Below are 9,898 nucleotides of genomic sequence, written 5' to 3'. Positions count from 1 at the left end.
ATTGGTCCAACAAGACATGCAAACTTAAGCTTAATGCTGAATTGTTTTTACCTTTTTTTTCTGTATTAGACTATGTAAGTAATATGCAAAAGATAGGTACGTTATTGTTTTTCGAAAAAGTATTTATAAAATATGTATATCGATATTATTACTAGCAAAAGTAATTTCCCGCACACACGCCTTTTAACATAACTGAATGTTTTAAATGCAAAGTTTAACTGAAACGAATATAAATGTGACTTGTAAAGTTAAAAACGTAAATAGTTAATTGCTAAAAGTGGTCATTAGTCGTGGATTGTGGAGTACACTTTTAATTTTTCTTCCGCGGCTGGAAATCCATTGAACGGTTTATAACTTTTTTTTTGTTATTTCATTTTAAAAACGAAACGTTTTAAATAACTTAAAGTACCATATTCCGCATAATATAAATAACAAACCTGAACGCGTAATCCCGAAGTCGCGTAGAAGAATATTTGAACAGACAACAGGTTTGGAAAATAATAACTAGGTTTTAACCGCGGCTTTAATCGAGTAGAATTAAAAAATTTTATGTATATATGATTTTCCAGACAGTTTTCTACTCGTACATCTTTCCCAAATAACCATCAAAGTCTAATTGCATTTATGTACAGATTCTTTGTAACAAATATGCGACTTTATCCGCATAAAATTTTGAAAACTTTATTTTATTGTTCACATTTGTCAAACTATCAATAGCAAATGTCAAAAATGACATGATATGACAAACCTTAGCAATCTTGTTTCCTTGATGTTGGCAGCAACTTATGGTCTCTTTCCTACATTAGAGTTTTTATCCAAAATATTTACCCCCTAAGTTTAATGTCGTGAAAACATATAGCCTAAAGCGGGAAGTAAGTGTACGGCTTTTTATTAAAAAAAGAATTATTCAAAAATATGCTGTAATTGCTGACATCTTAGGCAACAAAGAAGTGTGTGTTTACGCTTTATTATAATAGTATAGATTACTAATATCAATAGTTGTTGCATAAATTTTACTGTAAATTTGTACACATCGCAGTACTAGTTTGAAATTAAATGAAAGCAGCAATAAACAGTACGAATCCCATTACACACTGGCTGCGTTATAAAACAAGTTGCCAACAAACGAGCTCCGTGTACGCTAATGAGATGTGTGTGCTACAGCCTAATCTTTACTAATGTTATAAAGAGGAAAGATTTGTATTTTTGTATGTATTAACTCAAAAACTACTGGACCGATTTCAAAAATTCTTCTACAATTAAAAAGCTACGTTATCAGTGAGTAACATAGGCTAACATTGTATGTTTTTTTTTAAATTCTGAAACTAAAGGTTTGCGAAATGTATTCTTATTTACTACGTCTAATTATTACATTAATATTAATGTAAAATAAATCATTAATAGTTTTAAGGGTATTTTAAAAAGCTGTTATGTGTTTTTGTTAGGAAAGGAAATATTTAGTAAGGCAGCAATTATTGCCGAGCTGGTCCTCCTCACGTTACAATAGACTGGTGTCGCCCTCTCTCGGCCACTCCGCCAACGCGCTAACGGAAATTCATTCATTCCGAAGCCTTCAGGCTCTAATTTCCGATTTACGTTGCTTCGTTTGGATTAAAGGTTTTATTTACTTCAAAGACTTCCATCGATTTTTGAACGAAATGGAAATAACTTTCTACATATCTGTTTTTAATTAACAATTGTAAAGTTTGTAAAAACAACAAACGTTAGTACAAATTTTGTTTATGTAAACAAAACATTTTGCTTTTAAACTGCTAAGTAACTTTATTAACGGTGCTATCAAATGAAAAACAATTTTCCACGTCCTTGTAAATCCGCGTTAGATCTTGTTATAAACTTTAGTACCAAATTTTATTCAGTTCCACAAAAGCGTTCTAGATACCTTTCATAAACAACCAACTGTGTTGAATCGTTCTGTATATACTTCTAAGAAACATCTGTCCCTCCACCCATCCATCTAAACATTGGCAACTATAATATTAGTGAGAAGTAATGTAGTAAGATGTCCCTATAATCATCATCACCATCAGCCTAAGTTCGTCCACTGCTGAAAGGATTCCCCATCGATTCTCTATAATCTCTCGTCTAAATGAAAGATCCAAAAAGGCAGTTCATCAGACATAATTGTGTAAGTCACGTGGCCGACACGTCGGACGTTATCCCAGGAATCAATCAGAGGGGTCTCGGCCGACGACATTCGCTCGCTGGAAAAATACAAATCAATCTATTTCTATTTGGAGGCGTCGCCGAAGTGGCCGTTATCATAATGCGATGGGAACCCGCTCCTATAATCAGATATCTTCGAGGCCTTTCACGATTATGTCTTTGGTATGTATATTTTTATAATAACGTTATAGGAAACGTTTCGGCTGCCAAATGTTATGAGTATTCTTGCGGATGATTCTTACGTTATACGGGAGCAGTAAACGCGATACGACTTTACTGTCTGCCTTCATCTTTTATTTATTGAACTATTTTCCTCATTTTTAAATTGGTGTGACAAAATTGATCTTTGTTATTTCATTTACACTGTCGTGTCATGATGGTCTTATAATTTAAGAAAATGCATCTAACATAGCTAGCCAATTATGTATTCTTTAATTCTTCACTATTTTTGTTGCTTTTTTTTAAACTAAAAGTGACAAAGTCGCATAAAGATGTTTAAAATTAGATGGTTGTGTTGATTACATTTCACTGACAAAGTAAAGAAATAAAACAAATGTACAGAAAATGGATATTTTCAGTACCTAAATTTAAACATGTATTTAAATTAATTAAGTGAAAAGGTTAGAACATTACGTGGTTTTAATTAAAAAACAAATCAATATTGACTCACCGACTACAACACGGGAGCAAACGTGCTTCGGAAATTGGAGCTTTGAGCTTCACACGGAATGAATTTCCGTTGAAAGTTGACACGGATCAGGGAGAGTTCGTGTTCACTTTTTAGAGCACATAATGAAACTACCTAACACATTGACGAGTTTATGAAAAATACATTATTTACTTATAATAACTAATATCTTTATTCATCGTATGGTTTTTAAACTAACTTTATAGCGTTAATTTTCTCATATTATTATCGTATCTGGCATTTTGATTGCTTCGATGTGTTATTGATATAAATGTAGAGAAAACAGAAACAGAAAGAAAAGCTAACAAGATGCCTGGATCGAGAATAAAGCATGTTTGTATTTAAATAAGTCTCAGTTGAATTGTTGAAAATGCTAAAAGAGACTAAGGAGGTAGTTGTGAAGGTAAATCGTAGTAAAATGACATAAGGGTCGGCGGAGGGCGGAGGGCGCAGGGCAAAGGCAGGTCCTTTGGTCCAATTAGAACAAGTGGCCGAGAGAATTACACGCAGATGGGATCTGTCCCTATTTAATTGCTACTGTCCCAATGATTGACGTTTATTGTACAATTTATTTATTTAAAGAATTGCTTCTTAATGATATGTCAAATGTTTGAGCGCTTAAAATTTTTTTTATCTTATTAAGTAGATAGTTGTTGAATATTGTAATGAAATGAGTACATAAGAAATAAGTAATCAATCAAATTGTAGCGTACAAGGGCACAAGGGCACGCTATAAGGATCCCTTTTGACAATCACTCGAGCCCGCCCTTTGCCCTGGCTCTATTGAGCGTCCTTCCGGACCAACATAATTAAATATGTGCCCTTCAAAATACGATGTCGTACAACTAATGATAAATTCTCCAATACACAATACATATCGTTCTATGCCGGACCAAATTAGGATAACATTTATCTTGTCTTTTTTGTGGTAGGACTTTTCACAATATTATTCTTAGCCTTTTATGTTGTCTTTTCTCAAAAAGGTTATTTCTGTACATTATTACGAGTTTCCAATATCTATTCAGCAAATTTCATACTACCACGCCTTTTAATAAAGTTTGGGTGGTCAAAGTAACATAGAATGTGATGTCAGTTAAATAAATAACAATGTAGTGAGAAAAAAGTAACATATTGTTTCATGTAAAATGATTTCTATGTCTACATAATACTTGATTGCAATGTTACAGTTATCTACTGAATTCAAGAAATGTTATTTCAAATATGCAGTCGTCAGTACAAACTAAGAACTACGTTCAATGTAAAATAGAATTTCTTGAAAAACTTTTGGAAACCGTTTTCGTGTAAAAAGTTATACCCGTTCGAATTTACTTCCGAAAAGTTGTGTAACCGCGGAAACATTATTTAATATTCAGAAATATTCTTATCTACATTTTCTGTTTAGTATTACAACTACCTATATAACATTATAATTGAATATCTATTACTTTGGAAATTCACAGATCATTTGGAAGCCGAAAATAAATTAACATTTAAAAACGTAATGTGAACCACATGGAAAACAGGAACCGTGTCCAACCAGGAAATCTTTTCTCCCTCACACACACATATTATCTCTCTCTCTCTCATCTAGAAGTTAAAAGCTATAATAGAATAATTTTATTTTTAAAAAATATTAAGCTAGTATACGAATTCTATGTAACACAATATAATGTACCGTGTAAACGATAGCTGAATATATTCAGGACACACTCGATGTGGGGGGAGGGGAGGACTATGAGTGTTCCCTTTCGTATCGCCGAGCTAAGTGGGTGTATATTTCATCGAAAACGTGCTCATCTAAAATTATTTACATGATTGAATCCTACGTGAGTTATTCCAAATATTTCTCGTAAGCCGCTAGCGCTACGTAAGAAATACTCGTATGTGTTTATTTTCTTTTACATAAAGATTAACAATTATATCATGTAAAAGTTTACTTAAACCGTTTGAAAACAAAAATAATATTTACTAATAGTGTTTGTAAAAAAAAACAATAAAAATGAAACAATTTGCGATTGAACAATCCGTTCTTATTGTAAAAGACTTTATATGTAAGTCTTACATTTAATTATGTGTGTACAGCTAGTGGGCTGGGGGATGGCTGCGGTCGGGTTTGGTCAAATATTAACGGTCGAGGACTCTTGTCTGTGTGTGCGTGTTCCTTTTATTTAATTTGATGTTCATGAAATTTTATGACAAAAGTCAAATACTTCGAAAAAACTAAGTTGGACTTACATTAGACAAATCAAAGTCCACTTTTTAGGACACCGCGTAATAAACAAAGTTAGAGTAATTAATTTTGTCTATGTTACTCATTAATTATGTGGCTTTCTTAATGGTAAAGATTTTTTTTTAATCGGTCCTATAGTTTTAGAGTTTATTCGTTAAGTACAGTTAATTCTTTATAGCATTAGTATTGATAAGTAAATGATGTGCATTAGCAAAAGTTACGAAAAAACCTTTTTTCAAATATGAACCTCACACGATTCAAGTTCAGCCAATTTTGTAGCACTACCACTAAGTTACGGGAAATTCGTCACTTCCGGCTTCGCTTAGCAGCCTCTCACGGAAAGCTCTTTACGTACTAATTTCCTTTTCAGAGAACTTACTCTCTTTTTTATTAACTCAGTGAATCCTGTATTTATAAATTACATAAACCTTCGAATTTCACACTAATAAGTAAGAGTATGTGGTAGTCAACATTCCTGTTGACAAAAACGACAGGATATGCCATGAAATAATATCTCCCAGCAATATTTCCACTATTTGAACATAACCAACCGCTAAATTATTCCTGCTATATGAATATCAAATGACGCGATGAAAAAAAAAACTTTTAGCAGCGCCGTACTTCATAAAAGCAAATAGAAATATCGGCAGCGCGAAGCGGCGACAGCAATGTTCCTGAACAAATTCAAATGCGATAAACTTTTAAACACGAAAACGTTTTTCAAAGTTTTGCAAGTAAGTACATTTTACATTGCGCTCTAACTTCGCAATGCATTCAACGCGTAATGTATTTAAATACTGGCACGTGAACGCATTTATCTTTTAAGTTAACAGGACAGGCGTGGTTGTGCCGTATATCTTCAAACTGACAGCATTTTGTAGTATTAAGGTTTAATAAACATCATCAAGTTGCTTTTATATTCGAAATTCTGTTTTTGAAAATACTCGATATTCAAAATAAATTACCCGCGACACTGTCCGCGCTAAATAAAAAAAGTAAGAAGGTTATGTAACTTGATACTGTCTATTGTTACAAGCATATTGCGTTCAACAGAACATGAAGATGAAATATCTTATTACAAATTACTGACATCTATTGTTAATCATTGACATCGAATTCCTATAGAATTGCAGAAATGTACTTGAACCACAGATACAAAGGAACAGTTAATATCCTCTGAGACAAGTCCCCTTTGTTAGTGATGGGACACACACAAAGACACTTTGCATTAGGTGGCTTTGTCGAGTGTGTACTTTATGCGCTTAGTGTGCATTACTACTTCTACTACTGTGCACAACCTACCTTAACAGGGAATTGTTAGTAATTCATTTTAGTTTTGCTGGTTTAGAATATTTACTTACACATGGTACGACTTCAACAGTTTGTTAAGGCAAATAACATTTTTGTCAAAATATCCTTCTTTTTATAGGTGTAAGGATATGGGAGGTTGAGTGAACGCACAGGACGCTGGACAGAAAAGGGCGGCAGTCACTAAATTACATGAGCGTGTTACCGCATGGTAAAAACTGGATGCCGGAAAAAGTTCAGGGCGCTAATAACATTAAAACTGTGCTGAGAGTAAAGTTTAAAAGTACATAATATTAAATTTTCTATTTCACGAGTAACTAAATTAATAAAGTGAGTTCAAACATTTAATTATTGTTTAATCTGTGCAATAAAACATTGAGCATCAATTAGTAAAGCTGCGGCATTAAACCGAAACAGATCCCATCTGCGTGTAATTCTCTCGGCCACTTGTTCTAATTAGGTCAAAGGAGCAGCTCTCAGTCGACCCTTCTATCATTTTAGGACGATTTACTTTGGAAATGCTTTCTCTTTCCAATGGTATATTGTTTTACAGAGCACGTCTAATTCTAAACGAACGACAACTGAAGAATTTAGATCGTTTGGTGATATACAGTCTGCAAATATTTGCACATATCGCTTTTTAAAGGTTTTCTAGCAAAGTCTTTAGCAGTAGGCTTTTTTCTGATAAGTATTAGTTAATTAAATTAATTTCCAGTTGATGCAGAGAAGACGAGGACAACGGGAAAGTATTAAGATTGAATGTGGGCTACAAAGTAAGAGGAAGACCGAAGAAAATATGGATTGGGTAAAAGAGGTGCTTAAGGAAGGAAATGAATTCAGATGTACGGAAGAGCAGCACATACTGTGTCCATCCTAAGTAGGAATAAGAGCAAGTTGATGATGAATAAGCTATTTTAGTTTTAAAATGTCAGTTATTTCGTCAAACTGTGTTTAACTATTACGAGTAACTTGCGTTTCGTAACTAACTGTTACGTTAGTTACGAAACGCAAGTTAATTAAATCCAAAATACATGGTTTTGTGAGCCTAGATAAACATAGTCGTTAGTTCTAAGTTAATTCTTATTTAATAAAGAAATTTGAATAATTAGGACCGACTTTTTAACACGATTACCTTTTCTCTATTTTCTAAAATCCAATTAAAGTCAAAGTTTAACTTGAACATTAGCTCTTAGACTTCAGATCAAATTTCAGTGAACTGTTTGCCAACAACTTCAGTAGGCGCTTAAAGTATTATTAGGTTAGGCATTCAAATATTATTATTACAATTTACATTTAGTTAGAGGTTTCTATCAATAATAATAAAACAACCTCTGTTGGTACAGTTATCAAATAAACTAATTATATTTCACATAACCGCAGTAACACAACGCAATTTCGGGTTTATCTGAACTAGTAACATCATCAGAGCTTGCTGTATAACTCTGTAATGTTGAGTTGAAATTATTTGTGAATAGTTATGTGTCACCGGTTAATCGTGAATTCGGACAATTTGAAATTAGACAAAACATATTTAAACAGTATGTCTTAATCTTGACAATGTTTAGTATACCGAAGTCAAGACGAATTGTAAAATACTTCTGTAATGTAGTAACAAATTATAAAATTTGCTAGGTCGATTGTGAAGTATCTATGTTCGTAATATATCAGTGACATGCATAGGAGAATATCTTTGCTATTCGACAGTTTAGACAGGTTCAGAGCAACGTATCCAAGTGTAGTCGATGTTACCGATTCGATATGAAACAGTGAAATGTTCAAAATGTTTGTAACAAACAGTTGAACAGACAATCATATTGCATTTCACGTATCATTTGAGAAACTTTTCATTGTTTCATACTATTTACCTGCAATAACTTACTAATATTACTTAACATTATAAATGCAAAAGTTTAGATAAATGGGTGGACATTAGAATTGTAGCAGCAGCAGTTAACTGCTGAACGGATTTTAATGAAATCTGGCATATGTAGAGGATACTCTTATCTGGAAGAAAACATATGCTACTGTTTTTACTTCCACGCAGACGGAGTCACGGATAAAAGCTTGTATTTAATTATAAAGAATTTTAGGAACAAAGAATGTAGCTCTGAAATAATTCCAATTTGACGAAAACTTTAACCGTGATTAGTGAAATACGAATATGATAAAAAGAAGATATAACAAAAAAATATGACACGAAGCAAGTTACCACTTCAACCGTTCATTCGCAACAAGCGCTGTCAATCACATTCGTTATATAAATTTTCCTTGTCTTCCTTTCTTTATTCGTTCTTGTAATTTGTATTTATATATAAAAGGAATTCGACTATAACATAACATATTAAATCAGCCTATTTATGCACTTGTTTATTTTGTATACTGTTACAAAATTGATTGAATTGAAAATATCTAAAGCAGCCAATGGACGGAATGAGGGTAGACACTATAGAGATGCCAAAAATGTAAGATAGATATAAAACTACTATTAAAAAGACCATATTAATAGTAGACGTAGCTACAGAAAACTATCAGGTTTTTTTTATAAACTATCCCTCTTTGTACTGCATTACAAAGGCAAAACGTTGTAATCCGTTTAACACACAATTTAACGTGTATTGTAATATAGAGCTTAACTGTTACAGCAGTTATAACAGTATAATAGCGGGTAAAGCTTCCCCCCACACTCACAGTCCAGACACGTACTCACAATGTATAATTAACAATGTTGGGGACGCGGCGTTATTGCGAACAAACGCTTCGGATGCATTTTGATTACGCAAACGGTTAACTAAGAGAAGGTGTTTGCGCATTGGTAAATCGCTTAGCATTCTCTACCAACACTGTTCTAATTTTATTAGTAGCAGGATTTAGGGCCTGTCCCACCAAATTGTAAGTTGTCCGATAACAATCCACCGTGTAAAATATGTGATTTGAAAATCGGATTTTATTACATTATCTGACATTGACGTCATTTTTAAGCTATCTGAGCATGTATCAGCCAGTGGTGGGACAGGTCCTTAAACTTGTATCTAGTTACTACTTAAAATCCTGGTTAATTGATTAATTATACTACAGAATATAACGCAGATATTAAAATTCAAATTATTCGCAAAGAAGAAAGATATAATGGTCGAATATTTTTTTATCAAATAAAAAACCTAACAGATCCTTCGTTGATAAGTTTTCATGTTAATGTTACAATGTAAAGGTATTAATGGCTTATAACAGGAAATTAGAACATTTCAAGGCTTTAGTGGGAACTTCCGTGCGGATGCAGCGAATTTCCTCCAACTATGTGGCGAAACTAATATTAGTATTAGGAAAGCTTTAAATATCTCGATTTTATGTCAAATATAGCAAAACATTTTCTTGCTGCACTCAGTTTACGACTTTTATTATTTCTACTGGTGAAGTCGAAATAGTTTAATCAAAAAGAGTGGTTTGTTCAAACATGTTTTGATAACAAAGTGACAAGATGGGAACTCACG

Source organism: Papilio polytes, unplaced genomic scaffold (genome assembly GCF_000836215.1).
Source record: "Papilio polytes unplaced genomic scaffold, Ppol_1.0 DF821422.1, whole genome shotgun sequence".
Taxonomy (NCBI): domain Eukaryota; kingdom Metazoa; phylum Arthropoda; class Insecta; order Lepidoptera; family Papilionidae; genus Papilio; species Papilio polytes.
The sequence above is the reverse complement of the archived record's forward strand: the minus strand, read 5'-3'. Positions refer to the sequence as shown.